The sequence below is a fragment of the Lonchura striata genome, chromosome 5, assembly GCF_046129695.1.
Source record: "Lonchura striata isolate bLonStr1 chromosome 5, bLonStr1.mat, whole genome shotgun sequence".
Classification (NCBI taxonomy): domain Eukaryota; kingdom Metazoa; phylum Chordata; class Aves; order Passeriformes; family Estrildidae; genus Lonchura; species Lonchura striata.
In genome coordinates this window covers 10,465,538-10,481,418 of record NC_134607.1, presented here as the reverse complement: position 1 = coordinate 10,481,418, position 15,881 = coordinate 10,465,538, and the positions used below count along the sequence as shown (strand labels likewise).

Below are 15,881 nucleotides of genomic sequence, written 5' to 3'. Positions count from 1 at the left end.
GTGTGATTGTAAGAGTATTCCCAGAGCTCAGGCAGACGAGAAACAACCCTGCAAAGATAACATGAGGTGGTGATTATTCCAGCCGCACCTGGATTTGTTTGCTGTGGCTGCAGCACCCTTTGAAGACCAAAGATGAAGCTTCAGGTTCTGCTGGAACCCTGCCTGACTGCATGGTCTGGAAACAAATCACCAGTTAATAGCTCTCAGCTCTGTTCCCAGACTCTTTATGCCCTTTAGAATTCAGTAGCACAACAAATCTGTAATTTGACTGTTTGCTAATATTTCTCTGAGATTTCTCTTTTTTTTCAGACTATCCACTCCTTGTGAGCAGGGGCTGAATTTTGTGGATCCAAAGAGAGAGAAAGAATTTAATGACCTTTAAGAAATATTTTGAAGCTCTTTCAGAAACTGAAGACCTGGAGCAGGAATTAGTATGTGAATGTGTTTGGTATATTTATGCCTTTCTGCTCTATGAGACCTGCAAAATATCTGTATTTTCTCTGTCTTGCCATGTCCCCACCTTACCTGCCAGAGGAGGTAAAAGCTTCATCTCTTCTGCCCTCATGGCAGCCTCTGGGAAATAGGAAATCCACTTTTTTTTTTTTTTTTTTTTTTTAATGGGATTTGCCATTGTAGGAAAGGCAGTTGACTGTGACCAATTCTCAGGCAAGAACTGCTTAAAATAAAAGATAATGAAAGTACCAGGCAGGAATCAGGTGACTGCCTAGATCATCTTCAACTTCCATCTTGGCTCGCACAACAAAATAAATTGTGGTAAAAGCAGTCAGAACAGAGATACCACCTCAATTGTAAATTAAACCTCTCTTTACTGGTGACCATCAGACTTTGTTGTCATGGAAGTATTTTTTTTTTCAGGCCCTTTCCCTTGTTTAACATGATAGTCGTGGTTGTTTTCTCCAGGTACGATTTCTGTGCTGTCTTTTTGCTGCTCTTAAAGGACATTTCTCACTTCCTTTTTGGCTTTTTTCTTGCCTGTAGGTTTGGCTGTGGGCATCTTTTCCCAAGTACAGCAAGGAGCACAGATCAGCCATCAAAAGCAGAAACTAGAGAAAGCAGACAGGTCTCCTGATAACTTGGATATTATACTCAGTGAAGGCATCCAGGAATTTTAAGGACAAATCGATCTTAAATTTGGCTGGGTGGCAGAAGGGGCTAAGTTTTCAAATGCCTCTCACCAGGGTGTGCTGCAAAGAGTGGGTTTCAGCACTATGAAAAAAGCTTTAGTTCCCAGTATTCTGCATGCTGAGCTCTTCTGAGCAACTGGATGCTTGTTTGCTCTTCTCAGTGGGGTTTGAACTTCTTTGAAAAATCTCATTCCATATATTAGATTTCCCTTGTCTATAGGAAAGGACAAGGAAAAGAAAGCAAGTTTTAGTTTATCAAAAGGGAGGTTTTCAAGACATATATCAAGGATTTTCATTTGGCAATTTCATGTAAGACACCAGCTCGAAATTTTCTAGAATAAAATTGAAACTAAAGTTTCAGGAAACACATTCTGAACCGTGATGTATATCTCAGACTAATTTGCTACTTGAGAACATGAAGCAAGAGGTTGGGGAAGAGGTTGGAGATTAATGAAGAGTGGAACATTGCACACTGGAAAGCAGAACAATGGTATTTAATGAGTTCTCTTTTCTTCTCCAAAGCCTTTACAACCATTAACTAATTAACAGTATCATTTGCAGGTAGGAGTACAGAAGTGTAATTCAGAGCACAATGTGGTGATGGTTTCAGGGGAACTGCTGTTCAATTGTAAATCTCTCACTAGGTGTGTGGGAGTAAATTATGCAGATATTTCCAGGGGATATTTTTCTTCCACTCCATTTTCCCCAGGCAAGAAACCTTTAATCAGGGGATGTAGAAACCAAAATACCACACTGCACATTTTAACACTTTCTCACATGTGTTTTCTTAAGAGAAAGCTCTTTAGTCTAGCAACCAGTCCTTTTGTCCCCAAGGAATGTAGGTGTGCAAGATGGGCCAGGAAAATAATTTGCAGCCTTCTTTTTTGGAGATGAGGCCTCTTAATCCTTCTCTCTCACAAGGCACAGATCCTTCTCACTGCCGGCTAAAGGGGGCCATTAGATGCTTCCTTCTGGTGTCACCCTGTCCCTCTAGGCATGACTGAACCAGGGAAAGGCACACCTACAGACAGCATCTGGCCCCATACTTCCACCCCTTTGATCACCTTCTGCCATCCCATAAGGGAAGGTTGCTTTGGGATTAGGATCTGAGGCTGGATTTGATCCTGGTTATCTGTGTTCTGCTCTGGTCAACAAGAACATTGTAATGCATTATATTGACATCCAACAATGTGTTTTTAATTTAGGCTACCAAAGGCAGTAATCAATAAATATCAATATATTAGAACCCAGCCATGGGGTTTGTGGACATTGGAGCTTCCAGAATGGAAGAAGCCATTTTTACTGCTGCTTTTGACTCCTCAGTCATGCAGAGAGGCAACCAGTACAAAAGTAGGCTTTTCCTTCTACTTCCCAATCCTCTTATATAGATGTATTCCATCTCCATTTTGCTCCTTTTTGATGTGGACCCAGAACGGTTCTGCTCTGTTTTCTGGGATGGTCTCAAATTCAAAAAGCAGGTCCAATGCAGGCTTTTTTCCTTTTCTCCCTTTTCCTTTTTTCCCTTTTTCCTTTTTTTTCCCTAACACTGGCAAGGTTGGTGCTCCATGCCAGCTCTTCTCTTCCAATGTTTGTGGCTTGCCTCTGGTTGTTACATTTAGACCTTGGCCCTCCTGGGAGATATTCATAAATCCTTGCCTCCTCTGCTAAAAGTCAAAGAGAAATTTGATAAAAGTCCTGTGTTTTCATTAGGCTGTCTTACTTGTGAAGCAGAGAGTCCATGCAAGATGGCTGGGGAGAAAGAAAAGCAGCTATTTGAGCAGGTTTATTTGAACAACAGAAAATTTTCCCTCCTGGGTCTCTCTAGCCAGGCTTTCTTTCTGACAGGCTGCAGCACCTTCACTTATTTATGCCAGTGCAAGTACCCTTTGGGGTTCCTTAGGCAAACCAGCCAATTCCCATGGACTCTGTGTGGCATTTTAGATGGAGGCTACACCATCCAAACATGGCTCTGGGGCACCTGCATCCTCCTGGCTGCTCAGTTTTGAAATCAGGCTTCCTCCTGTGGGCACCTGAGCTGTTGGGCTCTTGCTAAGATTCTTCACTGGCAGAAATGAGAATACTAACTCTTTCAGTCTTTTCTGAATTTCATCTGCTAAGCATAATTCCTAATGCATTTCCTTCCCCAAAATAAAATGAATGTTAGATATAGCCTTTTAAATGGAAGACATAAATAGTAAGGATCACATTTGGTAATTTAGACTTTTTTTTCTTCCTGCTCCACCAAGAGGCTACAGAGGGTTATGGTAATAGCAGGATTAGCTTTTTTACCAAGTTAACAAAAATTCTCCTTGGGATCACATCCTGCTCCGGAAGTTTGACTTAGGGCTAGTTCAGTTACCACTGTGCCATGCAGATGCCTGCTGAAGGAAGTTTGCTGCAGGAATCTCTCTGCACAAACTTGGCAGTTAAAGCCTACAGAATTCCAGTCATGCTGCCACTAATGTTCTGCTTTGAAATGAATGCAAGACTTCATGCTGAGAGGACATGATAGCTGTTGACAATTTGACAGTGTAGAAAGCTCAGGTTTAAGTATCATCCTGAACTGAAATTGAAACAAATGCATTGCTATGAATATAAACAATTTATACCAGGTAAACCCCATGAACTCTAAAGATAAATACTCACCTACCTTCCATTTCAGCTAATTCTGCCCTATGACCTGAAAAAAGTATGTTGCAGGGTGTTTTTTTTTTTTTTCTGTAAGACTGGGAAGCAGAGAAGGAACTCATAGGGGAACTCCTATGTTATAATCACATTTCTGTAGTTAAAGATGACTTAAGTTTGCACCTGAAACAAAGATTCAGATCCACATACAGATGAAAACACAGAGGATGTTCTCCCCATGAGCCACAGTTCATAGCCTGTGAGCAAGGAATTAGTTATAACTCAATGATAGTGGAAGCTTCTATGCAGCCTTTGAATTTGCAGTTTGACCTAATAAGAAGAAATAAAGTGCCACATATACCTAGTTCTTCTGATATTGTTTTACAGCATATTTTTTGTTACTTTTAAGGAGGAAAAAGCCTCCAGCCCCATTTCTGCCAGGAAAGCACTGCAGCAGTGGATCTCAGCACTGGAGTGAAACGTTGTATTGCTCATCTTGCATAAGAGTGTCCAAAGGCTTTGGATTTCAACTGGATAAAGGCCAGCACATTTCCTTTGTTTTGCTTGGTATTGCATAACTTTATGTGGGACATGCTAAAGGTATCTGTTTTGTTCACTCAGGAGCTCTAGAGAAGTCAAAATTATTTCTTCAACATGAAAACGAGATTTGAGAGATTTCTTGAAAAGCAGCTGTTTTCGGTGTCCTACCCTAATTCTGTTTGTGCATTTTCCAGTTTACTGCTCAGCAAAGTAGCAAGTCAGAACAAATATGCAAACTGTTGCAAAGAAGTCTACTTCTTGAAAGCAAGGAGAGATTGAAAACATTTGCCAAGCTTCCCCAGCCTTCAAAAATTAGGTGTGCAGGCTGTGGACACTTAGGGGCATCCCACAGAGGTGTGATCCTGACAGCAGCAAAGACAACAGAAAATACACACATGGGAATGGGGTCAGGCCTAATCAGCTGGAATCCCTTTGGTGAGAAATTGTTTGCCTTAACAAGTTTGGACACTACAGAAATTGCCTATGACTACCAGCTGAACATGCATTAAAAATCATCATTCATGAGAAAGTGGTGCCCAGTTAAATCAACTGCATATGTATAATAAATTACTTGGACAAGTCACTATACAGTTGAGACCTTTCATATTGTCACATGTTTACATACCCTCTATTTTGCATTTAGCAGGGACAACTTACAAGTTTCACCATTTCAGCTTTATAGGTTTGGCACACTGAATAAAAATTTCCCAGCCCTTTCTGTGATTTTTTTTTTTTTTCAGGTACAGATTTTGTGTTTGCAGCTCTTAAGGGCATTGGGTGTCACTGTAAATGATGTAAATGGACAAAAGTGAAATTATTTGGGAACATTTTCCTTTATATCAGTAGCCATTTTAGCCCTGTACGTCTGCCCCACATACAGAGAGGGCAGACATACACTCAAGAATTGGGTTGTTTGACTTACAGGTTATGTGGAAAATTTGCAGGCATATTCTCATCTCTTTCAAGTCCTTCGTTTTACTAGCTGGGCCAAATTCAGCCCTTAATTTGGGCTGTACTGTTCCTCTGTGAGTTTGCACTAGGAAAGCTAAGATAAATTTCACCCATGGATTCATCCACAGTGGTTTGAAATATCTGCTGCATGCAAGAATGAGAGAGATTATTTAGTGGTCATTTTGTGCTTTTTATTCATACTGCTAATCTGTCTGTGGGAAGAGAAAGGGACATCAATAACACTGAAATTTGAGTATCACATTGGCTTCTTTTCTATGGCATTTGTTAACACACACTTTTCCATCACCTACTTTTTCTTTCCCTTTTTTATTCTCCTGACTGGTTGGGATAATTGAAATTTTACAGCACATAATAATCAGCGGGTAAACCAGAAAAAGAAACCTATAAAATATACACTCTAAATTGTACTTCTGCATATGGCCTTAAGACGCATGCAGTGTTTAATGAACTGGTTTGGAAAGAGATCTGTAAATGTCAGGGTTTTAGAACGACATGAGGTGATGAACTGCTGCTTTTGTCTCAAATCTAAACAAACTCAGGCTTCTCCTCAGCAGTAAAAATTAACATGCTTGTGTGTGTGCATGTGTGTGTGTCAGGTGTGTGCAGGAGAAGTGGTGGAAGCAATACATTATAGGCAATATCACAAGGGTTTACTGTGTTTCTTTTTTTCCCATTAAAAGCTATGCATGTTTAGGCATAAATAAAGGAGTTAGTTGGGTCCCCCCCAGATAGCACAAGACAGTGATTTCAGTCTGTTTCTGAACAGACTTCCTGGGCTAGGCCAGTCTGTTACAAGCTTTTCAAACTATTGGGATGTAGCATGAAGGTGTGCAGCTGGGCTTTTTGTATATTCATTCATTGTGATTAGAACAGTGTAAACTTTTTTTTTTTTTTTTTTCTCGAGTGTGGTCATTTTCTCCAATTAAGAAAAATTGAACCACTGTTTTTCCATGTGTTTGCAATTTTAAAGCAGACCAATGACACTGTGCACCTTTTGGGGTTGTAGCAGGGTTAATTGCCTGAATTACTTTCTGTCTGGGATGATATGAGCTGGGCATAAAAGCCCTAAAGTCAGCCATGCATGAGGTTATCATGAAGTCTTTAAGTGAAAAAGGAATACTTCTCTTTCTTAGGAAAAATAATGATTCAATGCACTGCTGTCCCAAAAAACAAGAAAGGTATTTTTGTTTTTCATATTAATTCCAAAACACCTCAGTGCTTAAGCCTATATTTTGAAGGAATTATCTCCTTAAATATTTTGAAATCAGGACACTGAAGTATCATAGGAATCAGTAAATCAATTGTTTAAGTCACCAATAACACAGGTTTTGGATACCAATGCATGTAATGGGCTTAGAGTGGAATTTCAGTGTGCTGAGACTGCAAGGTGCAGACCATGGCTGGACACTGGGCCTGTCCTCATTTATAGACAACCTCAGCCAGTGGTGACTGAAAGCTCAGGGCTAGGGTAGAGAAGGGTTTCCTGCTGGTTAGAGAAGGTGATGTCTTTCTGCTTGCCAATTCATTAAAGTCATTTTTACATTAAGAAGCCCCAATTCATTAATAGTTCTAGAAGAGAGAATATCAGAGGTGAGGACATAGGGTAACACAAAAGAAGAGAGAAATGCTGTTTTCATCCCAGTGTTTGCAATTAGTCTCTTACACTTGTATCAGAGGGCCTAACCCTATCCTGGTGTGCACTATCTGACAGCTCCACTGCTCTGTGGTGAAATTGTCTTGATTTACACCAGAGGAGAACTGAAGCTGAAGTTTTGCTCTGGTCCTTTTCATTACCCTGCTCAGAAAAAATGGACAAGCTGTGTAATGGACAAATAGCTGTGTAAAGCCATTGCTTCCTTTCTACATACAAGGGTTTTAAAAGGGAAAGAAAAATGGTTTCTGCTATAGTTTTCTCTATACCATGGTTAAAAACAACAACAAACATCTGATGAGTGTCTGAGCTTCATCACCAGCAGGGTGAATAAAGTATATCTGTGTTTTGTTCCCAGGCTGCTGGAGAAACTGTGAAATATGGAACATTTTGCTATTTGGTTCAATTGCTGAATTGTACTTTCTTGCTTAACAGTGTGCACCTGCGAACAGGCCAGCATGTAGCAAAGCTATAATAATACTACTACTTTTTTGGCTAGTGAGTGTAAACACTCCCATTCTTGAAATGAGGCAGCAGAGCTAATTAAAAGTGCAATACATGACAGCTTGGGTCTGCTGCATTCTCTGGGCATCAACTGCCTTGGACACGCCAAGCTAACCCCACAACAAAGCTGTTGAGGGCTGACCCCTGACTTTGGTTGGCTGCAGGGCTTTGTGGCCAGTCCCTAAACCCCCAAGTGGCACTTTCTCATGGTGGCTCTGTTCAGACTCGAGATATTCAGGACAGGGTGGCAGCGCTGGTGTAAGCTCTGCACAGCAGGAGGCTGCAGCCTGCAGCATCCTCAGCAGGCTGGCACACCTGCACCTACTTGAGCCCTCCTCTTCCCCTTTGGGAATTGATGCTCCTGTGTGACTCAGGCCCACGTGCTCAGCAGCCACAACTCAGGCTCTGCTCTTAGAGTGGTATGCACCACCCTAGTGTGAGCAGCACATACACCAGGGAAATCAATGCTGCAGATTTTTTCCATCTGAGATAAATGTGTCCCATGTACAACACAACCAGAGCCTGAAAATGGGACAGAGCAAGTCCCAAACACTTGTTTCATGTTTTGTGCAAACATGGAAGTAATCTCACATATAGATTATTTCATTAAATTCCTTTCAGCAGCAACTGGGGAAAGTTGTTTCACTTGGGTGAAAAAGCCAGGAAAATAGATTCTCCATGTGCTTCTTGTTACTTCAGGGTGATGCAAGTACAGCTTCTTCTACTTACAGCCACTCGTCTGCAAACTATTATGGGGCACCCTTCTGCAGGGTAGCATTGGCTTCCTGCAGCACCTAACAGCTTGTAGTAGTAGATGCTTTATTATTTTTCCATTGTCTTTTGGAACCTGGTTTATAGGTTTTGGGAGTGGGCCCTAATATCACAAAAATTTCTGGCTGGAAGAGAACCCAGAAAATTACCTACTCCATCCCCCTGTGCTAAAGCAGGGTCAGGACTTGCTTATGCCAAAGCTTGCAAATTGGTGTGAGAACTGATTTGCTCTGCTCACACGGCAAATCTCAGGGGTCGCCAAGGTCAGCAGTGTTCCTCCCGATATCCTGAGAGCCTGTGTTATACAAGAAGTTTTCTTTCAGGTGTTCATTTTGCTTTGCTTGTTCTGTTGCAGGGCTGTAGATACAGTTGAATTCCACAAAAGCAACCTGGTGTGTCAAACCATTTGGTTGTCAGAGGTGCATATTTGCATTGTCATCAATAAATGCTGGTGCACAAATATGTTTCAATAGCAAAATAAGCTGAATTTTCTTCTTATTTTAGGCAGGTTCTTCTTGTTTGTTTTTTTTTCTGTACTGCTCTGACCTGGATTCCCTCTGCTGATGCCCCTATGCAGTTTCACTTTCTACAATTCATCACTTCCATGCAAAAAATATTGACCTGAGCTGTGGGGTGCTATGAGTTAAGCTGACCTACAACCCAGAAAATACGTATTTGTAGTGGATATTTCATGGTTTCCCACTGAGGTGTCACAAATCTTATAGAAGGAAACTCTTGTTGTTTTTTTTCTTTCCTTTCTTAATTTTCTAAGGCTTTTTTTCTATTTAGGAAATGCTGCCTCTCTCAGCAATCTGTTAACTTGGCAAGAAATATGACTATCAGGTGTTTAAAATTAAAGCTGTTAAAATCAAATTTGCAGAGGCAGGAGGGTTTGCCCCAGTGTCCTGGACATAGTCCAGGTTTGGTAATTACATCTCACCTAACTCAGTCTTTGCAGTTTTGTGGTGTTCTTCCTGCCCCACTGCAATCTGCTCTGGGGAGCTGCTGTGCCATGGCATGTTAAATATCTGCCTGGTTTTCACCCCGGACTGGCCATGCTTCAGTGTATGATGAAGTGATTTATGATACATGGCGTGCACATACACTGGTTTTCTTTTCACAGTGACTTCTGCTACATAGGAGGAGTTACACAGAAGCAACATTTATGAGAAAATCAGCTCAAGAACTAAATATGGATTTAAGGATTCTGATTCTCTAGGTCCCTCTTTCGGATGATCTCTTCCCACTTCACCCCTTTGTCTCATAGGTGTTGCTGAGAAGTGGTTGCTCCATGTAATCACCTGTGTTTACAGGATAAAAACCTTCCCCCTGCCCAGTAATCCCCTCGATGCAGGCAAGGAGCATTCCAGAGAGATGAGCAGCCTCAGTGGATGGGGCAAAGCCAGCACACACACTCTTGCCAAACAAACATTCTCATAGCTTCCTTGGAACAGGCCAATTCCTCCCACACAATTAGGCCTGAAAACAGGAGCCTTCCCTGCTCCATCGCCACTGGGCCAAGGTGAGCTGGGAAAGGTCATTGGAAAGGAGTGTCCCAGATAAGTGTTTGCTGAACTGTTCCTAAAAATTACAGTGGGTTTGACATGAAGGAAGTGGAGAAACACTCTCATGACTCCCCTGAAAAAGGGAAACTCACAGCAATTGGGGTGATGCATATCAGTTGCTTTTGGTGTTAAGGGCTCATGCAAACTAACACTTTACAATCATAATGTTACAGTGAACAGAAAAGCTTTATTACTAATATTTTAGAATCTCTGCCTCAGATAGGTCCTTGGAGCTAGAGCTGTGCCACTAAGCATATGATGAATGAAATCTCTTTTAAAATCTCACATAGGAAATCTCCTCTTCTAATTGCTTCAGATCATCTGCGTCCTGTTTTAGGTTACATGTAGTAATAGAGGCCATCTGTCTCTCTGCTTTCCAATACATGGGTTTATATCTGTGTGCAGAGCTGTTTTCACTGAGGGAGTGCACAGACCCTCCCAAATGTGTAATAAGAAAATGTGTGCACCCAGGAATAGCCAAACTTTCTGGCCTTACAAGGCATGTATCAAGTTCTTTGTATAGGCTGTGAACCACAAGATGCACATTTTGGTGTGTCAAAGAAACTGAGGACTCCGGGAATTAATGGGAAACTCTTTTTGATACCCTTTGCTCCCACCAGTCTGTCAGGGCACAGGGCTGGGCTGGGTCCCAGAGCACCGTGGTACTGTCTCCCCTGATGGGAAATGAGACATGATCAGAGTCCCTGTTCTTCTGCATGGATTTATGGAATCTACTCCCCAGCCCACTCATGTGGTCTGACAGAGATGTGCACACAAGATCCCATCAGTGATGTGGGGGTCCTGTAAAGCAGAGTACCTCAGGCTAAGGGAGGAAGGACACAGCTGGAGGCCAGTGGGGAAGAGGCAGGCCCATGTCAGGCACTTGATCTGTGCAAAAAGATCATCAAGATGTCACCAGTCCTTAGGGTGAAAATGTTTATTTCCATTCAATAAAAGCTTGTTCTGCTCAGTGTATTTCAGATTAAAAGGTGCAGTGAAATTTCATTTTTCTTATAACTCATGTTAATTAGAGAAGAATTAAAATTAATCATCGACCAGCTTGTCTGGCTGAGAGACAAGGGCAGCACCAGGGGTGAGGAGCAGTGAATCACCCCCTGCTTCCACCTCTGCAGGCACCACCTCAAGGTTTCTTAGAGAAAAAAAAATCAGGGAAGTTATTGAGGATTGTAAATCAAGCACAGCAGGGATAAATAACTTTATGGTGTAGTTACATTAAGCTACAGCTCTCCCTTCTACAAATACACCTTTTGCTGACATATTGCAATAATAGACTTTAAAGGCATCCAAGCAGTGCAGTACATTTCTTCACAGATTAAAAGCATTGTTCAAATTCTTGTGGCTAGACAATTTGTCTTGTCCTCTTTTTTGTTAAAGAAAATAAGACATTATTAAAGAGCAAAGCAGCACAAAGAGACTGGGATGTAGGACTGAGGGACTGCAGGGAATTTTTAGCTTGCCTGCTGCAAATCAAGATCAACCTTTTTATCTTTCCACAATCTTCCTCCCTTTGTTATTTATGGTTACCACAAAATATTATTCAAAGATTCTTTCAGATGCTAGAATTAGATAATGTCTCTGGAAAAGGGTGTCACAGTCTGTATAAACATAGCCATGAAAAAAATATTTTAAGTAACGACACCTTTCATCCAGCAAGGCTCCAGGGGAAAAAAAACTATTAAAGTACATATTTATTATTTAAGAAATAATAAGATGTTTTATGTCATTAGATAAACATATGGAGATAACAGGGGTATTTGCATCTCAGACTCAAGCACTTTTTGTCCTGATACAAAGCAATCCTGTTCCAGGGGTGAACAGGAGCAGCAGGTGGGTGGTGCATAATGCTTGTGATGCTTTTTATATAACAACACAAAGCTTCTCCTGAGAGAGGAGCCTTGCAGAATATGTGCTACAACCTCCCCCAGGACTGCCAAGGACATCCATGGTGGGATTTTTATGTCCAGCCCTATTTTCTGCATCCCACCCCAAACACGTCATGCCAGGCTCGGCAGAGGTGACTGCAGAGAACACCTGTGATGTTTTAGGGCCTGTGATTTTTCTGTCTTACTCTGTGCTATCTGTCAGGGAAGGGACCGGTTAAAATAACAGGGCTGAAGAAAGAATGTAATGGGGATGTTCACAGATGTTGTCCAGTCTGGAGAAGAATAGGGCAGTTGCCAACCACCAAAAAGCCTGGTTATGTCAACCTTAACAACAGATCTCCCATGACGGTGAACCTCAGGCAGGGTAGCAGGGGGTAGGTGCAATTCAATAGACAGCACATATTTGAGTAAAAGAATACCTGAATAGAAAAAGGAAGAAGCCATGGAAGCATCAGACTCAGCAGTGGAGACTTTGCTGTGAAACCCTGAACTCCATGTGTACATGCACCCAGGAACTTTGATTTTCTTGATAGTAAATGGCTTACTCTTTCTATGTAACAAACCATTTTCCTGTAATCTAACAAGGAAAGCAACTGTCATTTGGATTGCTGAACTGTTAACCTCCTGTCATCTGCATGCTGTTTTAAGAAGGAGATCCACACAAACTACTCAATTTTATATATATATATATATATATATATATATAAATATAAACACTCTGGCATCTAATAGTTCAGAACAAGCAGATGCATCCATGCAGCCACAGAACTCATTTAATAGCATCAGTTGTATAAAATGCAGATCTTACTCATGCCATTTTTCAGTCTCCACTTTTCAGTTTCCATCAATGTTCCTGTGCTCAGCAGGGTTTTGGGATCCAGCTGCATCTTTGCAATTCCAGTGCCACAATTTTCTTCAGCTCACCTTCAGTTATAAAAAAAAACCAACCAAACTTATTCTCTTAGGGAATGAGATCATCTGATAGTTTTGTGAAGGTGACTGATCAGTGTCTAAAAGTGAGGAAATGGCAAAGCACCTAAGTTGCTGTTCTCATAGAGCAGAGCAAGCCTTTGCAGGAAGTATGTTGGTCCATTTTTCCGAAAAAAAAAAAAAAGGTCAAACTCAGGCTTTCATGCTAAGTGCAAATTAGCATATTGCTATGCTTTGCGTATTTGTACATGAATCCAGCCCGGGGCGGGGGGGGGGGGGGGGGGGGGGTGGAATGCTATTGGAGGCATTGGGAAAAAAAAAAAACGGTGCATGGAAAGGAGCTTAATACATTCACAACGTTATTTAGCTCTAACAAAGAGCAGCAACCCCAGATGACCTCCTAGCTCCTGTCTCCACCCAAGTTCCTGGCCTCAGCGTCCTGGCAGAAGTTGCAGACATCCGCTGCACGATGCCAAGTAGCTGTTTTGTCTGTAGATATGTAATAGAGATTAGCCGAGTGCTGGGGGGAGCTGCTGGGCACACACCGGCACCTCCATTCGGGGACCTAGCATCCCAGTGCCGTCAGAGCGCTTTTGTTCCCCGCCGGCACCCAGAACCCGCTCAAGTGCTGGTGCCTGCAGGAGAGAGAACTTCCAGCACTTCGGTTCGGGGGGTTCTGCGCCACCCTCTCCAGCCAGTATTGACCAGCGAGGCCGGGGATGGATGGATGGATGGATGGATGGATGGATGGATGGATGGATGGATGCAGTGGCTGTGCCATCAGACCTGTACGATGTGCACGGCCCGGGATCACCGATCCTACCCGATGGCAGAGCTGGCGCTCGAGTAGAACGGGAACGTAACCCCGTGCACACGATTTGTCAACACCTCCCGCCTGCGACTGCTTCCAGAGCTGCGCCCGGAATGGAAACGTCTTTTGTTTTCCCGTAGCAGGCTTTAAAAGAAAAATCTCAGTTTGACTTTAAATACATTTTACCCTCCCCCTCCCTTTTTCCACCAGAGACAGGAAACAGTTCTTTCATGTGTTCTGAAATGCAAATTATGATTGGCAGAGCATTACAGCGCAGAAAAAGAGCTTTTGAAAGAGGTTGTGGAGGAGCGATCAAGGCAGATAAAAGGTTAGGCCCTGCACCAGACGAGCCAATCTCCCTGAATCACACACCCTCTACTCGGGATCTTATGTTTTTATCAAAGGACTGGGCAGACCTGCAATTTCACTAACATGCAAAGTGGGAAGGGAAAAATGTTGGGCTCTCTCTTCTCCTCCTCCTCCTCCTTCTCCTTCTCCTTCTCCTTCTCCTTCTTTCTCCTTCTCCTTCTCCTTCTCCTTCTCCTTCTCCTTCTCCTCATTCTCCTTTCCTCTTTTTCTTCCTTCTTCTCTTCTATTTCTTCTCCTTCTTCTCCTTTTACACCTTCTCCTCCTTATTTTCATTTTTTCTTTTTGCTTTCCCTTCTCCTTCACCTCTTTCCCCCATCTGTCTTCCTCCTTCTCCTACCCCTTCTCTATTTCCCCTTCTCCTTCTTCATTCCTTCCTTTTCCTCTTCTCTTTCTCCTCCTCTGCCTCCTCCTCTTTCTCGTCCCCTGCTGAGGACCTGAAGAGCCAGAAGACTCTTTGAAGAATTCATCTTTTTACCTCTCCCAAAAAGGTCTCCACTACCTATAACTGGATGTGATCCTGGCATGAGGAGGGACTCTCTCTGGAGTGCACCAAAATTGCTTGGCAGAAAACTTGGTGTAATCATTTATGCTTTGTTCATATGAACAGTATAAATAATAAACAAACAATATCTTATGAGAAGAGGATAAAAATGAATAAAACACATTCAGTATTGACTACTAATTTGTAAATGGAAAAGTGACAGGTGCCAAACTCTCTTCTTCAGCCTAAAATCATGGGTAGTTCAAGGTCTGGCTTAAGAATGGGGGAAGCCAAGATGCAGCAAGTGGGCAGAACTTCTCTCCCTGCTCCCAGGCTCCTTGTTCTCCTCTGGAACAGGATGGGATTCACCTTGCAGAGCAGTTTCATGTAGGAGGATGCTGGGTGTGTAGGCTCCCTCTAGGAATAATCAACCAAGGTCAAAATTGCTGGATCCTTGGATGGGAAACCTTCAAGGAAAGCACAAGCACTATTAAAGTGGTTCTGGTAACTCTGCGGGAAACTATCTGTGAGCCAGAGATGAACCAAGCCCTTTCCATGGCAGAAAGGACCTTCATGGCTTTCACCTCACACTGCACAACATGTGAGAACACAAAACTACATTTCCTTCTGCAGCCAGTCAGCACATGGGAGTACAAGCTGCTCACCTCACTCTGACCACTTGAGAGGAACTTCTAACCTTTCCCCAATGGCTCAGGAAACACAGAAAATGGAGATTTCAACAAGCACATGTAAGTGCACTTTCCCCAGACACTGGGTTTTGACACTGAACCTTTTGTGAGCTGCAGTCTTGCCTGCTCAGCCCTCGCCTGATGAACCTCTGTTTGGGGTAGGATCCACCTCTTGTATCTCTTGTATCTCCTTACCAGGACAGCAAGCACAAGCCCCTGTGCTCTTGCCCAAGAGCATTTTGTGTTTGTTTTGGAGAAATGATCTGATACAGTTTGTAAAATGCTTCTAAAAACTTTGAGGAGGATGTCAACAAATTATTTCTACCCCACTGTGGTAACTCCTCTCCTCATTTTTTCTCCTGTGTCCTTTACAATTGAAAATCCTTCTTCTTGTCCTCTTCTGAACGTGCTTTGCCTGATTTTTTTTCAGCTAATAATGAAAATAACAAATGTATTCTGGACACTTGAAGAGACCAGTGCTTGAGAGCACTGATATGCTGTGAAGATGAGACAGTGAGGGAAAAGACCTTTGGCTGTGATGAGACCCAGATGTCCCATTCTGGCTGTGTCCAGCAAAGTTACTGTTTAAATTGGGTCCCACTGCACAAGCATATTTATTAGCATAACAAAGTAGTAATGGCCAAGGAAAAGAAAAAAATTATTTGTCTAATGGAAATTAATTGTGCAGCATAACCTGGTGGTACGTAGGACTCTATCATGGTATTTAATGTCTCTCCCCATGCTGAAAGAAAAGAGTCTTGACACAGGCGCCAGTAGGTCTGTAAAGCCATTGGTAGACAGCCAGGGCATACCATTTAATGGAAGAACATCATTAAATATGCCTTTATTTTTATTACTTTGTAATATTATTATGCAGCTGAAATAAATCACAAATTGTTTTTAGTGGGATTCTGTCACAAGCCA

General features: G+C 42.3%; 1 long non-coding RNA gene across 1 annotated transcript; it reads right to left on the bottom strand.

Moving 5' to 3' along the window:
- Window positions 1–1,345: 1,345 nt before the first annotated feature.
- Window positions 1,346–13,556, bottom strand: LOC116184823 (uncharacterized). Its single transcript, XR_013339935.1, has 3 exons — window positions 13,394–13,556; window positions 12,486–12,601; window positions 1,346–1,359 (listed from the first exon to the last, which is right to left on the bottom strand). It is a non-coding gene; the product is annotated as an uncharacterized LOC116184823 (long non-coding RNA).
- Window positions 13,557–15,881: the final 2,325 nt, after the last annotated feature.